The sequence below is a fragment of the Passer domesticus genome, unplaced genomic scaffold (assembly GCF_036417665.1).
Source record: "Passer domesticus isolate bPasDom1 unplaced genomic scaffold, bPasDom1.hap1 HAP1_SCAFFOLD_274, whole genome shotgun sequence".
Taxonomy (NCBI): domain Eukaryota; kingdom Metazoa; phylum Chordata; class Aves; order Passeriformes; family Passeridae; genus Passer; species Passer domesticus.
Genome location: NW_026990053.1, coordinates 8,639 through 26,154, shown reverse-complemented (window position 1 = coordinate 26,154; position 17,516 = coordinate 8,639). Strand labels below are relative to the sequence as shown.

The 17,516-nt window shown below is 51.1% G+C and overlaps 2 long non-coding RNA genes across 2 annotated transcripts; both read right to left on the bottom strand.

Annotated features, from left to right (window-relative positions):
- Positions 1-5,082: 5,082 nt before the first annotated feature.
- Positions 5,083-6,659, bottom strand: LOC135292293 (uncharacterized). Its single transcript, XR_010354722.1, has 2 exons — positions 6,567-6,659; positions 5,083-6,042 (listed from the first exon to the last, which is right to left on the bottom strand). It is a non-coding gene; the product is annotated as an uncharacterized LOC135292293 (long non-coding RNA).
- Positions 6,660-7,824: 1,165 nt separating this feature from the next.
- Positions 7,825-11,613, bottom strand: LOC135292294 (uncharacterized). The gene is made up of 5 exons (XR_010354723.1): positions 11,482-11,613; positions 9,672-9,743; positions 9,480-9,584; positions 8,932-9,039; positions 7,825-8,289 (listed from the first exon to the last, which is right to left on the bottom strand). It is a non-coding gene; the product is annotated as an uncharacterized LOC135292294 (long non-coding RNA).
- Between the last annotated feature and the right edge of the window lie 5,903 nt (positions 11,614-17,516).

The window sequence follows — 17,516 nt, the reverse complement described above, 5'->3', positions numbered from 1 at the left end:
CAGCTAGCTGTGACCAGTGCCCCCAGGTCCCTTTCTGCCTGGCCACTGTCCAGCCACACTATCCCCAACCTAGAACACTGCAGGTGCTTCTTGTGGCCAAAGTGCAGCACTGGGCAATTGCACCTACTGAGCTTCATCCCACTGGACTCTGCCCATCCCTCCAACCATTCCAGGTCTGCCTGCAGAGCCCTCCTACCTTCCAACAGATCAACACACTCTCCCAGCTTAGTGTTGTCTGCAGATTTGCTAATGAAAGACTCAATCCCCTCATCCATGTTGTCAATAAAACCATTGACCAGAGCTGGCCCCAGCACAGAGCCCGCAGGGACACCACTGGTGACTGGCTGCCAGCTGGGTGCAGCACCGTTCACCAGCCCTCTCTGGGCCAGCCATCCAGTTGGTTCTGAGCCCAGCAAAGAGTGTTCCTCTCCAAGCCCTGGGCTGCAGCTTTTCCAGGAGCGTGCTGTGGAAGACAGTGCAAAGGCCTTTCTGCAGTCCAAATAGACACATCCACAGCCTTTCCTGCATCCACCAGGCAGGTCACTTGCTCGTGAAAGGAGATCAGGTTGGTCGGACACGACCTACCCCTCCTAAACCCCTGCTGGCTGGGTCTGATACCCTGGCCATCCTGTAAGTGCTGTGTGATGGCACTCAGTATAAACTGTTCCATCACCTCAGTGGGTACTGAGGTCTGACTGACTGGCCTATAATTACCAGGATCCTCCTTCCCACCCTTGTTGTACATGGGCGTCACATTGGGAAGCTTCCGGTCATCTGGAACCTCACCAGTGAGCCAGGACTGCTGATAAATGATGGAGAGCGGCTTCAGCAGCTCATCTGCCAGCTCCCTCATCACCCTGGGGTGGATCCCATCTGGCCCGATAGATTTAGGAACATCCAAGCAGCTCAGCAGTTCTCTGGCTGCCTCCTCTTGGCTAACAGGGGGCCCATTCTGCTCCCTGACACCATCTACCAGCCCAGCAGGACACTTGTCCTGAGGACAAGTCATCTTCCTACTAAAGACTGAGGCAAAGAAGGTGTTCAGCGCCTCTGCCTTGTCCTCATCTGCAGTTCCTAAATTCCCTCCCACATCAAACAAAGAACAAAGGTTGGTCTTACCCTTCCTTTTATCGGTGATATATTTGTAAATACATTTTTTTATTATCCCTTACAGAAGTCGCCATTTAAATTTCAAACTGAGCTTTGGCCTCCCTAATTTTTTTTTTCCTACGTGCTCTAGCAGCTCCTTTAAAAACTTCCTGAGAGACTTGACCCTCCTTCCAAAGATGATACATCCTCTTTTTATTCCTAAATTCCTCCAAAACCTCCTTGCCCATCCAGGCTGGGCGTTTGCCTCATTGACTCATCCTTTGACACCCAGGGACAGACTGTTCCTGTGCCCTCAAGATCTCTGGTTTGAAGCATGCCCACCTTTCCTGGAGTCCTTGGTTTTTAAGGGCTGCTTACCAAGGAACTCTCTGAAGAAGTCTCCTAAACAGGCCAAAGTCTGCCCTCTGGAAGTCATGTGTAAAAGTCTTATTGATGTTCCTCCTGTTTTCACAAAATACCAAGAATTCTTCATACATTGGTGTTCCCCTGTCTGAGACATAACATACAACAGACCACTCGTGTTTCCTCAGAAAAACAGCCTTGTTTATTGTCTGGAGTGTTCTTTTATAGCCCATTCAAATCTCCTGGGCCGAGACAGCTCATTGGTCTATCTGTGTGCCCCCAGACTCTGAACCAAGACAATGTCTGCATCCTAGGAGAGTTCCCACTGCATGTGAGCTTCTGTCATTCAGACACAGAGGCTAGTTCATGGGAGCTGAGCTGGACTGCTTCTTAGAACTTGATTAATGCTGACTACAGATCAGCTTGCAATGCAACAAATTCTATCATTTCATGATCACTGTGCCCCAAGCGGGCTCCAGCCACCACATGTCCCCCCAGCCCACCTCTATCTGCAAACAGCAGATCTAACATAGTCCCTCCCCTGCTGGGCTCGCCCACCTGCTGCAACCAACACTTGTCCTCCACACACTCTACAAATTTCCTGGGCTGCTTTTTTTCTGTTGTATTAAGTTCCCAGCAGATGTCTGACAAGTTGAAGTCGCCTACAAGAAGAAGGGCTGATGATCCTGAAACATCCTCTAGCTGTTTATAGAATGAGATGTCCACCACTTCTTCCTGGTTGGGTGGATGATAACAGACTCCCAGTAGGATGTCAGCCTTGTTGGCCTTCCCCCTAATGCTCACCCATAGGCATTCCACTTCATCATCATTAGTTTCAATATCCATGGTGTCCAAAGCCTCTCTAATATAAAAAAACCCCACGTCTCCACCTCTTCTCCCTTTCCTGTCTCTCCTGAAGAGCTTGTAGCCATCCAGTGTAGTGCTCCAGCCATGTGAGGCATGCCACCACGTTTCTGTGATGGCAATGACATCACAGCTCTGCTGCTGGACCATGGCCTCCAGCTCTTGCTGTTTGTTACCCATGCTGTGTGCACTGCTATCCATGCACCTCAGCTGGGCTGCTGATTTCATCCCTAACTCAGGCTTACCACCCTTGGGCCTGCTTCCAGACAGCCCAGCTGCATCCCGTTCCCTCTTCAAACCTAGTTTAAAGCCCTCTCAACAAGTTCTGCAAGCTCATCAGCTAAAAACCTTCTGCCCTGAACAGAGAGATGGAGCCCATCTGGTTCCAGCAGGCCAGGTGCCATCAAAGCTGCGCCATGATCAAAGAATCCAAAATTCTGCCAATGACACCAACCCTTGAGCCACTTGTTGATGATACGAGCTCTCCTATTGCTTTCACCATTTTTCTCAGCCAGCAAAGGGACTGAGGAAAAGACTACCTGTGTCCCTGTTCTATGAACCACTTGTCCCTGTGCCCTAAAGTGCCTTTCAATGGTCCTGACACTCCTCTTCTCAATCTCATCACTGCCAGCCTGGAGTTTCAACAGTGGATAATAATCAGAGGACTGAATGAGCCCAGGAAGTCCCTGAGGAATATCCTGCACCTGGGCCCCAGGGAGGCAGCAGACCTCTCTGTGGGGTGGGTCCGGTTGACATGGGGCCCTCTGTTCCCCTCAGAAGGGAATCACCCACCACGATTACCCTTCTTTCCTTTTTGATGTTAGAGGTGGCAATCCATGTTACAGATTAATCATAATTGGGAGGCTCTCTGGGCAGATAATTTTCTTCTTAATCATTTGGCTGACTCTCTAGATCCAGGGGCTCATACCTATTCTGAAGTGGCCCCTGGCTAGGGGACGGGGGTCGGGAGGAATTTTTATCATAACCTCCCCGTTCAGGGACCATTTCCACTCCCCTTCATCTACAGGTGTCCTTCTCTTGCCTGACAGTGTGCAGCACAGGAGTCCTGTGACTCTTGCTGGGCCTTCCGTAAGGATGGAAGGGCTGAACTCCATCAATCTATTTCCCTTTCACTTTCCCTGATACTCCTTAGTCTTTAAACTTCCTCCCTAAGCTCGGCCACCAGTGAAAGGAGATCATTCACCTGTTCACACCACAGGCAGCTTTTCTCCTCACTGCCCCCTGAAACCACTGCTAAGCTCAAACACTCTGCACAGGAATGGGTCAGGACAGACACATCCTTTTTGGAGGGTTCCATCTAGTTACTTGTACTAACTACAGTTTTCGATTGCGTAAAAACCACTACTACCAGAAACACCAAAACCACCCAACCAACAGAAACACTGCAAACAACACACAGTAAACCTTCCTAACAAGAAAACCTGCAACCCTGCCTGCTTGCCCTGCCTGTGCACACTGCCTCGTGAATTGTCCCTCAGAGACATGCCAGGGCCCTGTTTGCCCACTCCTGTTTGCCACAAACCCTAGAGGCCTCTCTTAATTCGCCCGCTAACCAAGGAGGGAGGAAGCTGCAGCCCATCCCTGCGTAACTCACAGGCGCTTGATGGCTTCCCTCTTTTCCTGGGCATGCCACTGGAGGAGGTCCAGGCCCAGATGGTCCCAGGCAAGGAAAGGTCCCTCAGCCCAGGGACGCTCAGCATGGGCTGCCCCATCCTCCCCGGGGACCCGCCACTGGTCACAGCAGCCCCTGCCCGGCTCCTGCCTGCCCACACCGTGGCCATCCCCAGCTGCCCCTGGGCACGGAACTCAGCCAGTGCTGATCCTGGCTGGGCTTTGCTGCTGCTACCACCCGGACACTGGGGTGACAGCTCCATCTCTTTAGTGCAAGAGAAGAGCTGGGCCAAGCCCTGCCCACCTTCAGTAGGGGCCAGAGAGCAGGGCTGGTGCCTTCAGGGGGAGAGGACCTTGTCTGGCTGGAGGCAGCATCTGCACAGCCACAAGCTGTTAAAGCAGCTGGCACAGGGACATCAGGCATGGGCATGGAGATGTGCCATGCAATTAGAGGTCCAGTTCTCCCTTAGGTGTTTGGCGGGACATATGAAGGGAGGAAGATACAACTGTGAAAGAGGCCATGGCAAGAGACACAGGGAACAGAGGCTCTGCTATACCTATCATGCACTGCTTGTGCCCATCCTGCAAGCAGAATATCATTGAGATTCATCAAAGTGGAATCAGGGCACGTGTTCCTGTCTTGCTTTGAACCTCTACAAGATCCGTGGGGAGAGTGAGCCCGTGATGTGCTGCACTGCTGAGCTGGCAGCACGGTGGATACGGGCAGGACGTTCTCTGTTTCCCCCAGAGCTGGGGCCTGCAGGCACCTTGCCGGCCCTTGGCACAGGCTGTGCCAGCCAACAAAGCCCAGCAGGCCGGGAGGAGAGCCTGCTGGGCTTTGTTGTTTCTCAGCCAGCAGGAAGCTGAGAGAAGCCCCTGCTCTGGAACTGAGGCAGTTCTTGCACAAGCAAACAAAGATGGTGACTTGAAAAGATTCCCACTGTGCTCAAGGTTTGCCTCTGAAGACTAAGAGTTGAGCTGGTCAAGAATCCCTGGAAATATCTGGGAAATGGTTTTACGTCACTTGGTTGTGACTAGGTACAAAGTTCCCGTGGGAAAAGATCTTTGCTTAAGCATCAGGCTGGGTGTCTTAGGGTGTCTTAGTTCTTCACAGAGTAAAGATTACCACAGAAATGCCATTTTATTTTTTATTGTATAAGTGTAAAAAACTTTCCAGAACTGTAAAACTACTTTAAAAATACAAATGTATTCTGGAAAAAGGGATGAATATTTTGGTGATATGTCTCTACAAAAAATATTTCTAAATATTTCTAAAAATTAAAAGTGAAGAAAAAATAGGTTTGCCTTTTCAGGATTTTAATACTATTTTGTAAAGTCCTTAACTACTACACTACTCGGGAATAAATATTTAGGGATGTCTCTCTACAGTAAATAAATTTTAAAATATTTTTTCAAAAGTCAAATTTCTAAAAATGAAAAACAAAGAAAAATAGTGTCACTTGTTCTCAGGAGCCCCATGCTGCTGCCTGCCCCCGGGCTCCCCCATCCCCTCGGGGCCCCGCCGCTGGGCACAGCAGCCCCTGCCTGGCTCCTGCCTGCCCACACCATGGCCATTCCCAGCTGCCCCTGGGCACGGAGCTCAGCCAGTGCTGCTGCCGGGTGGGCTTTGCTGCTGCTACCTCCAGACACTGGGGTGACAGCTCCATCTCTGTAGTGCAAGAGAAGAAGGGGCCATCGCCTACCCTGGCGGGGCAGCAGGGCTTAACTCCAGTGTTGTTTAGAGGGCAAGGCCAGGGAGCTGAGGGGCAGAGGAAGGGATGTGTTGGTCTCAGGAGGGACTGGAGTGTGCTCAGCTGGGCCTGGGGTCTCCAGAAGAACTTGAGAATTGGCTGGGATGGGATGCAGGGAGATCAAAAAAGGGATGAAGTCATCTTGGGGAGACCCATGGGGAGAGCAGGTGGCAGTGGGATCTACAGGGTAGTAGGAGGTTTCCTTGTAGATGGCTGTTCTTGGGTTCCCTTCACAGAACAGGTGAGAGGGCTGTCCAGGCCCTTATGACGGCCAGAGGAGCAGCTCAAACTGTCTGGGAGTGAGGTGCAGCCACCGTCTTTAAACTCCTGTCCAGAGGTGCTCCTGTGGAGAGAGGAGGTGGCTGAGGCCCCAGCTGCCAGTGGCACACAGGGAGCCTCGTGCACAGCAGGGCCCAGAGCTGGCAAGGCTCCCCAGCACGGCTGGAGCTGCTGGCACAGCTGGGCCCAGCTGGACAGCTGCCCCTCAAGGCCCCGGCCAGCAGGGCACGGCTCTGGGCAGGGTCCCTGGCCAGGAGCGGGCCCCAGAGCGCCTCTGCCTTTCAAGGGCAACCTCGGCCCTGCTCTTTCTCCTCCCCACCTCCCTCTGCCTCTGCCCCGTGCCCCTGGGGCTGCTCTTGGCCAGGCAGCCTCAGTGGGAGCCAGCACTGACTGCTGCCCCAGTGGGCCCCCAGGACAAGGCCCAGCAATTGAGAGGCCAATGGAAGCACTGGGCAGCAGCAGAACCCTCAGCAGAGTTATTTGGACAACCATGGACTGGCCACAGCACCAATGCAGCCTCAGTGGGAATGCTTACTGTCTACATTAGACTTTCAAAAGAAACTCTTTCAGGGAAAGATGACCACTCACCATTTCTTCTTCCAGTTACACCAGATTCTGACACAGAACAATATGAGAGTAAGGTCCAACAGAAGCAGGGCTGCCATTAACCCTGCCCAGCAGTCTGTTCCCATATAGAAGACACTTCCGAGGCCTTCCTGGGCATGGGGAAGACGTGTTGTGGTGCTGGCTGCATCTGTGGGAGCAATGGGGAGTGTGAGCCCCTGCTGTGCTGCACTGCTGAGCTGGCAGCACGGTGGATATGGGCAGGACGTTCTCTGTTTCCCCCAGAGCTGGGGCCTGCAGGCACCTTGCCGGCCCTTGGCACAGGCTGTGCCAGCCAACAAAGCCCAGCAGGCCGGGAGGAGAGCCCGGGGGCAGCGCAGCTGCTTGGGCAGTGGCTGCTGCCAGGGACAGGGGCCAAAGCCATCCCTGAGCAGCCACTGCCAGCCCTGGCCCTCCCTGCCCCGTGACAGCTCCCCCAGCCCCAGGGAACAGGCTCAGGCCCTGTCAGGACCCAGTGCAGCCCCTGCCCAGTCGGGAGCCAGGGGTGGCTCTGGCCCTGGGCTGGCGGCAGGGCTCCCGCTCGGGGCTGCTCCTGTGCCTTGGGCCTCTGGGCACTCAGGGCCAGCTCCGCAGCAGCTGCAGCGCCAGGGACGTTGCTGCACCAGTCCCGTTTCCCCGGGGCTCTGAACCAGCTCCAGAGGCCTGGAAGCCGAGGCGCCTCCAGCTTTGGCTGCTGCCGGGCCGGGCAAGGGCAGGCCCTGGGGGAAGAGCTGCTGCCACACAGCCCCGGCCAGGGCTGAGCCCGGCACAGCAATTACCTGCTGTGCCTGTGCCCATGTCTGGCATCGCCTTCCTTCCTGCAGCAGGGGCTACCCATGGGGAAATGCTTCCTCCAGGATGTGCCTCCTTCTGCACAGATGTTTGGCCCATCACTTCAGACAGGAAAAAGGACAGTTGGATTAGATGGAAGACTTCCTGATTTGGGTGCCGGCATCTTCAGGATGTCATGCGTGTTAAACATGGGGATAGGTTTCAGAAAATGTCTTGGCTTTCAGGGCAGGGTCAGGGCTCCCCTGTTTCCAAACAGCTGCCATGCCTGAGCCGCAGGAGCGGTGAGGGGATCGCGCAGGGCGAGGGCACACACCTGCATGGTTCTGTGCTGGCACCTGCAGCGATGCCCCCCTGGCCCAGCTTTGGGCTCTGATCTGGCAGCTCTCCCAGGGGAAAGGCCTTGACCTACCCTCAGCATCTCCCAGAGCCTCAGTCCTGGATGTGGGTTGGGAAGCTGCACCACCTTCACCAGCAGGTTCAGCTGCAAAGAAAGGCAGGACAGAAGAGCTCCTGTGGCACTGCAGGAGATCCTCAGGCTGCCCACAAGGCTCAGCCCTGGGGCACAGCCCTGGGCCCAGCCCCTTCCCTCTCTGCTCTTCTCTGTGGCTGCACAGAACACATGGAAGGACACATGGGCATTGCACAGGAGGAAGATGGACAGCTAAATGCTCCTTCCTCCCACTAACAGTGATCCTGTGGGATCCCTCAGGGCTCCAGAAGGGAGCAGATCAAATTTTCCATATTCCATCAACCTTCAGATGATCTTAAGTGAAAGGGCAAATGTATGAGCTCTTGACACCTGCTCACTGCGTATTCTCTCAGGAAAGGTACATTGAGCACTTGCCTCCAGGATTTCCCATGAGTCTCAAGCCATAATCCAGCAGGTTTCCCAGATAATCCATGTCTTGTTCCCAACCTAGAAGTTTGCAAAGATCAGAACCATTTCCATGATGTGCTGGGATCCCCTTCTGCCTCAGGGAACTGGGCACTGCATATAGGTCAGGTAAGGCCATGGGAGCCAGATGTGAATGGACAAGGCCAAAGCTGCTCAGGGGCCTGGGGAGCTCTGGGCAGGCTCATGGTCAATCCCCATCCTCTTTGCAGGCCCTGTGCAACATCCCTGGAGAGGTGCCTGGAGCAGCCCAGGGCCCGTGGGGGTTCTCTCAGTCGCACAAGGAAAATGCTCCTTGAATCCCTGGGGAGAACTGCAGCAGGCAGTGCTGCAAGTATCCCTCGCAAACTCCCTCCTGCCTCTCCTCCCAGCCACCCTTCCTCCATCTGCCCACGGAACAGCTCCCACAGCCCAAGGGGACCCAGCCAGGCCCTCTCAGGACACGCTGGAGCCTTGCTCTGCCCCTCTGTCCTTTCCCCACCATGGGCACCCCGTGCAGTCACTCCCAGGTTTCAGGACATGTCTCCCATGGAGGGACCCCAGCAGGACTGCTCAGTGCCCTGAGCCTGCTCGGGATAATTCCTCTGGGTTGTGCCCTCACTTCCAGGCAGCAGAGAGAGCAGCTCAAGCCTCAGCAGGGCTCAGGCCCAGAGGCACAGCAATTACCTCCTGGGCCTGTGCCTGGCATCGCCTCCAGTCCTACAGCAGAGGCTGTCATGGAGCCACTGCTTCCTCTGGTAAACGCCGCCTTCTGCCCAGCCTCTCCATCCACTTCTGGAGAAAGGAAGAGGGACGGCTGGATCAGGTGGGGCTGTTCCCCACTGGGGAGGTGGTGCCTTCAGCAGCCAGTACTTGTGAAATTCATGGTTAAGGATCAGGAATCCACACAATTTTCTGGGTAGGCCAGGGTCCACTTTCATGATAACACCCGCCCTTAGTGATCATCCTGGAGACTATGAAATTTCAGGGGATCTCTGGCTCGTGGTGCAGTTTGGGCTCCCTGTCAGCTGATGCCAAATGCCTTCCTGCAGAGGCTGGGCAGAAGCTGCAGCCAGGTCAGCCTGGGAAACAGCCCTGCAGGGCGTGAAAGCAGCAGCGGGGCAGCGAGGCTGCCATGGATCCCTTCCCGCTGTGCCGGGCACGGCGTGTCCAGATGTGCAGCCAAAGGCCCCGGCTGCTGAGTCCCAGGGGAAGCATGAAGGAAATGCACCCACCTTGTCCTCCTCCCTGCAGCAATTCTTTCAGCATTTGCCTCATGTTTTTGGATGGCTCATGGGGTTTCTGGTGTCCTGTAGCTTTGTTCTTTCCCCTCGGAGGACCTTAGAGCAACAGAGTTCCATTTCCCAGGAACGGATCCCAGAAAAGCAGGGCTCAGCCTGTGGGGTCATCAGGGACACACTACTCACCCCTGCCATGGGAGCTGGGCTTTTGTGTAGGATTCAGCAAAGCAGCTGGACAAGTCCTCCCTGCAGACACACCTGGAACACAAGAGCCACAGAAGCTTCTGTCACCTGATTCCTGCCAGGTTCACAACAATTATTCCTTGGTGGCACACTGAGAACATACCTGACGGTGGCTCAGATAGGACCAACACTTTATGCAGCCAAGCTAATGGAGAAGCCTTCCCAGACACCTCATCTAGAAGGGAGCAGAGATCAGACCCATCTCCATGGTGTGCTGGAGTCCCCTTCTGCCTCAGGGAACTGGGCACTGCAAGGGGCTCAGGTAAGTTTGTGGGAGTCGGACGTGAATGGATAAAGCCAAAGCTGCACAGCAGCCTGGGGAGCTCTGGGCTGGCTCCTGGTCACACTCCAGACTCTTTTCAGGCCCTGTGAAACATCCTTGGATGTAGGAATGTAGGAGAGTGCCCCCTAATTACAGAGTGGCAAAGCTAACCTTTATCCCCCAAAAAAGGAATGAAGCCCAGAAGTTTCTCCCAAAGATCAGGTGACAAGCCACCTCAAAGGACCCCAGAGGCTTCAGTAAAAACTCTGGGTCACCTAACTGGATAGAAGCCAAAAAGTCCCGCCTGACCCATCAGGTAGAAAAGGGGAGGACAAAAGAACCAAAGGGCTTTTGTGAAGGTGTTTATACCAGTGGCAGACTGCTGTACCTGCATCGGATTTTTCTGTTCGTTATTTTGCCTTTTATTAAACCTTTTTGTTTCTAACACTGCAGCAGAAGCCATCCTGCTCATTATTTGCCTCCAAAGGTAATAGCTGAGCTATCCTTGGGTGTGCTGGGTTCCCTTTTTGAAGGTTTATAACACCCGGCCTGAGAAAAAAGAACCCAGCACGTGGCGCCCGGACAGTATTTCTCCTATTGAGGAAGATGGTCTAGGGATTTTTTGATTACCTCCATCAAAATAGGACATTTTTACTTGGTATTTGTGTTTTTGAGGGAGCAGGCCTGCACCTGAGTTTTTTGTCCCTTTAAAATAGAAAACCCAGAAGAAGGGATTTGAGATTGAGAGGGAATCTCGAATCAAAGCCTCATACTGGTGAAGAGGAGGCTGTAATCGGAGACGGGACTGGAGCAGCACCGCAGCCTCAGAGGACTCTGTCGCTCAGCTCAGCTGATTTGTCACTGTTGTGACCCAGGACCTGGGAAGAATTTCATACCAAGAAGGACAACTGGAAAACTCTGGTGAGTGCCACCATGGGAAATCGGTTGTCTTTAGCTGAGCAGCATTTTTTTTCATATTTCAATTATAAGTTAGAAATTCAAGATATTCAGTTTGACAACAAACAGCTTAAAAAGCTTGTAAAATGGGTCTTAACAGAGTTCCCAAATTCAGACATGTCTCAGAAACTCGATCCAGACTTCTGGGATTCGGTCGGACTGAAATTACGTAACATGGAAAAGAATAAGAAGTTCAACTTAAAGCTGCGTCCAATATTCAGGACAGTCTTAAAATTTGTAACAATGGAAAGTGCAAAGCAAGCAAAGAATGCACACAAGCAAGCAAAGATCAGGGACAGGGCAGAATGCAGGCAGCAACAGCAGGACCGGGAGGAGAGGAGAAAGAGGAGTTCTGAGGGGACCCAGAAGCCTTCCCTTAATCCAGTCGAGAACCAGAAACCCCGGAGGAGTGGCCGGGAGGTGGCCAGGCCAGCTGCCCTCCCCCTTCCCCACCCCCGTCCTGGGAGAGAGGGGAGCAGACCAGCCCTGGCCAGGCTCCTCTGCAAACCACATCTTTCACAATCCCTGCCATACCTAAGTCCTCTGTATTCCCTCTGAAAAGCTGCCTTTGGCGCTCGAAATCGGTGAATTTTGGCAGTACAATGGAAAAAAGCCGAGCCGATTGTGTCCACTCTGAGAACAGAGGAGTTCATGGCAGACGCCATGATGGCCCCGGCCCAGCCCCGCCCTTCGTGGGCGTGGCTCACCCTCCTCCTCGGGCTCCCAGCAGTCCCTGCGTGGCTCCTCCCTGAGCTCCTGCCCATCAGAGCAGGGACACGCCCCTTTTGTGGGCGGAGCCTGGGTGGTGTCCCCGCCCCTGCTCCCCGCCCACAGCCCGGGAGGGCACGCCCCCTCCCCGCCGAGCGTGGGAACCGGATGTGATGCCCGGAAGTCACTCTGTCCAAGATGGCGGCGCCCATGTCAGACACCTTGCCGGAACAAAAAACAAATTATTCCTATGCTCCACAATGTAATTCCAAATAATCTAAGGAAGAGTTTAACACACAAGGAGTCACAGATACCTGGCAGAGGATAAGAAAGGATGCAGTTCAGGAAGGAGAGTGGGGAATTGCATCAAAGTTAAAAGTTTTTCCTGTGAGGTGCACAGCAGGTCCTGCACCGAGAGGGAGCTGGCAGCAGATCAGTTTTGCTGAGTTAAAAGAGATTTGCAGAGCCTCTCGTTTGTATGGTAGCGATTCTGCATATTTCAGTAGTCTTTTACAAGCCACCTTTACAGCAAATGTATTTACTCCACACAATTTAAAGCAGCTTTGCACATCCCTGCTGTCCCCAATGGAATTTTCTCTGTGGGAACTGGCATGGAAACGTTTGTTAAATGACCTTTTAGGAGGTTATGCAGGAACTCCAGCCACTGCAAATTTGACTATAGATCAGCTCTCAGGTGAAGGAGCTCATACAGATCCTCAAACACAAGCCCGGACTCTCAATTAACAAGTATTACAGGATATCAAAGAAGCAGCAAAAACAGCTTTGTTACAGGTTCCTGATGGCAACAAACCAGAACTAGATTTCACAGAAATAAAACACAGAATAGATGAGCCTTATATTAAGTTTTTGGACTGTTTGAAAATGGCATTAGAAAAGCAAATTCCAATAGACGGAGCCAGACAAGAGTTATTAAAATGGCTCGCAATTTCTAATGCAAACCCGAGCTGCAAAAAAGTATTAGGTGCATTGCCACAGGGTCCTGAGCCCAGCCTGACCCAGCTCGTGGATGCTTGAACCGCCTGGGCACCCCTGAGCCTGCAGCAGCCATGCAGGCAGAGGTGCTGGCCAGTGCCATCACAGCAGCTCAGGAAAACACCCCAAAGCAGCAGGAAAAAGCAGCAGAAATGCAAACACAAGCCCTAGCAGAGGCTCTAAGAGCATTCAGAGGTGCAATTGAAAACCAGCAGACTCCAAGGGACACGTGCCATTTGTGTGGCCAGAGAGGTCATTTCAAAGGGGATGTCCTGGGGCCCGCAGAAGGCCACTGCCCAGAAACAGTGGATGCAGAGGTTTCTGTCACGTGCTAACAGCTGTCACCCAGCACAGGGCTGTCCGTGCCATCTGCCGGGAAACGTGCAGCCCGGCACGGGGCAGTGGCTGCCATGACACAGGAACCCTGCACCAGGGGCAGAGAGCACCACAGGCCACCACGGTCAGAGCTGCAGCACGTCTGTGCAGGACTGCCGACCACAATGTCCCCAGGTGCCAGACTGGAGCTGTCCCCAGCCCAGCCAGTGGTGCTGACCAATGCCATTGCTCACACAGTGCCCACAGGACAGCTGGGGCCTGAACCACAACCACGTCAGTTCCTCATCGTGGGAGTGAGCAGATCCCATGCAGAAGGTTTTTATGTCATTCCAGCTGTGCTCTCTGTCACCTGTTCACAGGAAATTACAGTGTTGGCTTTGTGTCCAGACCCTCCATGCTTTTTACCCAAAGGACTGACCACAGCACAAGCTTTCCTCCTACCAGAGTCCCAGAACAGCACAGCTGCCATGGCCTGGACCAGGCTCATCAGCCGCGGGCGGCCTCAGCTCACCTGTGTGCTGCAGCCCCTCGGGCAGCCATCACCCTCAGTGGCCTGACAGATCCCGGAGCAGACGGCATCTGGCACCGGAATGGCCACAGGACTGGGCCACGGTGCCTGCGCTGGATCAGCTGACAGCTATTGGTGGTCACTGTGAGAGCTCTCGAAGCTCCCACTCAGGCACATTTGAGGGGCCTGCAGGTCGTGTTGCCACCACAAGACCATTCGTTGTAGGAGCTGATTTTGTCCTTTGGGGCCGGGGCATTTTGTCGCAATGGGGTGTGAGGTTAGAAACTGGATTTTAACAAAAGCTGTTGATGGACATAACACTTTAAAACTGACATGGATATCTAATACACCCGTCTGGGTCAGCCAGTGGCCCTTACCCAAAGAGAAACTTGCTGCTTTAGAGCAGTTGGTACAGGAACAGTTAACCAAAGGTCACTTAACTCCAACTACTAGTCCCTGGAACACCCCAGTTTATGTAATCAAAAAGCCAAACAGTGGGAAGTGGAGGTTGTTGCAGGATCTCAGAAAAGTTAATGAAGTGATTCAAGAAATGGGTTCTTTACAACCAGGTTTACCCTCTCCTGTTATGGTTCCAAAAGATTGGAAGCTGTCTGTTATTGATTTAAAAGACTGTTTTTTCAATATTCCTTTGCATCCAGATGATGCACCAAGATTTGCATTTTCCATCCTATCCATAAATCAGCAAGCACCCTTGAAAAGATATCATTGGCTTTCTCTACCAGAAGGAATGAGAAATTCCCCGAGTATATGCCAGTGGTATGTTGCAAAAATACTTTCCTCAGTTCATGCACAATATCCAAATTCTCTCATATTACATTACATGGAAGATATTTTAGTAGCAGCCAAGGACCAAGCATCAATGCAGGAGACAACAGATCAGGTCATCTCAGCAGTGGAGAAAGCAGGACTCGCTGTAGCAAAGGAAAAAATACAGACACTTCCTCCCTGGAAATATTTAGGATACAGGATGACAGAACAAACGGTAACCCCGCAGCCACTCCAGCTAAGGACAAATCCAAAGAAATGGAATGAAGTGCAGCAGCTCGTGGGGACTCTGAACTGGCTTCGTCCACTACTAGGCCTTTCAAATCAGGACTTGGCTCCTCTGGCAGACTTGTTGAGAGGAGACACAGCCTTAAACTCACCGCGAGAATTCAACAAAGAAGCTCAAAATGCTTTGGACAAAGTGATGAGAGCCATCCAGTCACGTCAGGCTCATCGGTATAATCCTAACCTGTCTTTTTTGTTTGCAGTTCTAGGAGAGAGTCCACAGCTTCATGGTTTGATATTCCAGTGGGATCTAGAGAAGAAGGACCATCTGATAATCTTAGAGTGGGTTTTCCTATCGCGTCAATTGGGTAAAACTATAACAACTTGCCCTGAAATTATTTCACAATTGATTATCAAGGCTAGATCTTGAATGCTTTCCCTTGCAGGAAAAGATTTTGCAGAAATCTTTCTGCCTGTCACATCCATCTATTTAGAATGGTTAATTCAAAATTCAGAAGTCATGCAATTTGCTTTGGAAAATTTTGCAGGAAAAATTTCAGTCAATTGTCCCAAACATGAGCTATTAAGTTCATCTTTAAAATTAATTCATAAGCCTTTAAGAAGTAATGCACCCCTCGAGGCAATCACATTTTTTACAGACGGTTCTGGGAAGTCTAAAAGGTCTGTGATTGCTTGGCAAAATTCAGAGACAAAAAAATGGGAATCAGATACCGAGGAAGTAGATGGTTCTGCACAGATTACAGAGTTAGCAGCAGTTGTACGGATCTTTTCAAAATTCACATTTCCTTTTAATTTAGTAACGGATTCAATTCACAGGTGTGGTGGTGGTGGTTGCAGGTGTGGTGGAAAGAGCAGAAGGATCTCTGCTGAAAGAAGTTTCTGATGATCAGTTATACGGTTTGCTTAAAAAGTTAATCCTACTTCTTTCCATTCAACAAGAACTTTACTTTGTAATGCACATTCGCTCACATTCTTCTCTTCCAGATTTTTTAGCAGAAGGCAATGCCATGGCTGATTTGTTAGCCGTGCCAATCCAGCACACACTTTTTAATGTTATTGAACTCTTCCTCTGTTGTTGTTGATTTAAGCTTCCACTCACCTTCCCTTCTTTTGGGTACCACTGTGCTTTTTCTTGATGTAATCCATTTAAAAATGTCTAGGGGACCTAAACTGATACTGTCCCATGGCCAAATTTCACTTAAGTGTGTCCCCCTGCACACTCAACAATGAGTCAAATTAAATTCTTTTGTACCATATTGATAAAAAAGATTCTTTCTCTATATTTGTCCCTCTCTATCCCTTTGTCTTTTCAATTGCACTTCTTTCTCTTTGAATGTATCACTTTCCTTGTGGTTTCACTTCCTTGTTCAAAGCATACCCATCTTTCTTTCACAGGGCACTCTCCTGACATCCTCTGGCTTGGGTTTGCAATATTTTTAGCCAGCCCATATAGTTTATTTTCTTCTTTACAGGTTGTTAACTGGGAGTGATCGATGCATTTGGGATTCATGTCTGTGTGTACTCTGATGAGTACACGTACTGTATCTCCTCTATACAAGGGATAGTAACACTTCTCACAAGTGTTTCCTCCACTTCCTCCAAAGTGGGTGAGTAGTAGCATTGCTACCAGTGGGAGTCTGGTACGGGCTGGCCTCCTCACCTCTCGAACCACAGGGGTTTTCTCGGTGCCCAGAGAGTATTTCCTGGAGGTAGTTCCCAATCCAGTCTTGCCTCCCACTTCTGGTTTTCCCTTCTTCTGGAGACATTCTGCCATGACCTTTATTGTACTGACTCCCTTTCTTCAATTTGGTCCCAATTAGGGTTGCAAGGAGAGTGCTCTATGGAACAGTACCAGAAACTGAGATCTTATTTTGATTGTCATTCTTAGCTGAACAAAACTTGACCTTGTACTATAACAAACATTAACAAACTTTAAGGATTTAAGGATAACAATGTAGATGCTTCCCGTGGGGGGTTGTGTTCAGGGTTGCGCTTCTTTTGCTGTTTTCCTCAGGACCAATTTCAAGTCTTTATTGTCTCTGCTGCCTATAGTCCATTTGCTTGCCTCATTTGGGGGTTGTACTGGACCCTTCACTGGACTTGCATGTGTCCACCCCCGCTCCTTTGTTCTTCCTGCGGTGTTTGTTGTAAGCAGCACCTGGAAGGGGCCCTCAAAGCGAGCAGTGAGTGGAGAGGTTTTCCATGATTTAATCAATACCCAGTCTCCTGGGTTAATACTACGTATTTTACAGTTCAGTGGGGAAGTTTGGGGAAGGTGTCCCTTTTCCCTTAGTTCTTCCAGGGTTGCTGTTACTGTTTCTAAGTATTTTTGCATTGTCATGCCCCCTTCTAGATGTTCCCAGGTACTGTACAGGGTAAGCAAGAAAGGCAGCCCAAGCAGCATTTCATAAGGAGAGACCCCTAGATCTGTTCTGGCTCTTGTTCTTATTTGTAATAGGGCTAGATGTAAACATTTGACCCAGTTCTATTGGGTTTCTAAGACCAATTTTGTTAAGATATGCTTTAAGGTTTGATTCACCCTCTCGCCCTTCCCAGAACTCTGAGAGTGCCAAGGGGTGTGTAACTCCCACTTTATTCCCAGGGCCCTGATGACTTGTTGCAGAACACTGGATGTAAAGTGGGGGCCACAGTCCAAATCAGTAAGATTTACTAGCCCATATCTCAGAAGAATTTCTTCCAAGAGAACTTTTGTCACAGTTTGAGTTTCTTGTGGGGAACACTTCAACCCAGTGGGTTAGGTGGTTAAGTATGACCAATAGGTGTTTATACCCTGGGGCTGGAGTAAATTCAGTAAAATCAACCTGAATACTCTGGAAAGGTCTTATGGCTAATTTCCTCCCTCCTGGAGTTGTTTTTCACATTACCTTTTTGTTGACTTTTTGGCAGGTTAGACATTCTCCTGTGATGGATCTGGCCATTTCATATATTCTTGTCCCCATGCAATATTTTAGGAAATGATCATATATTCATT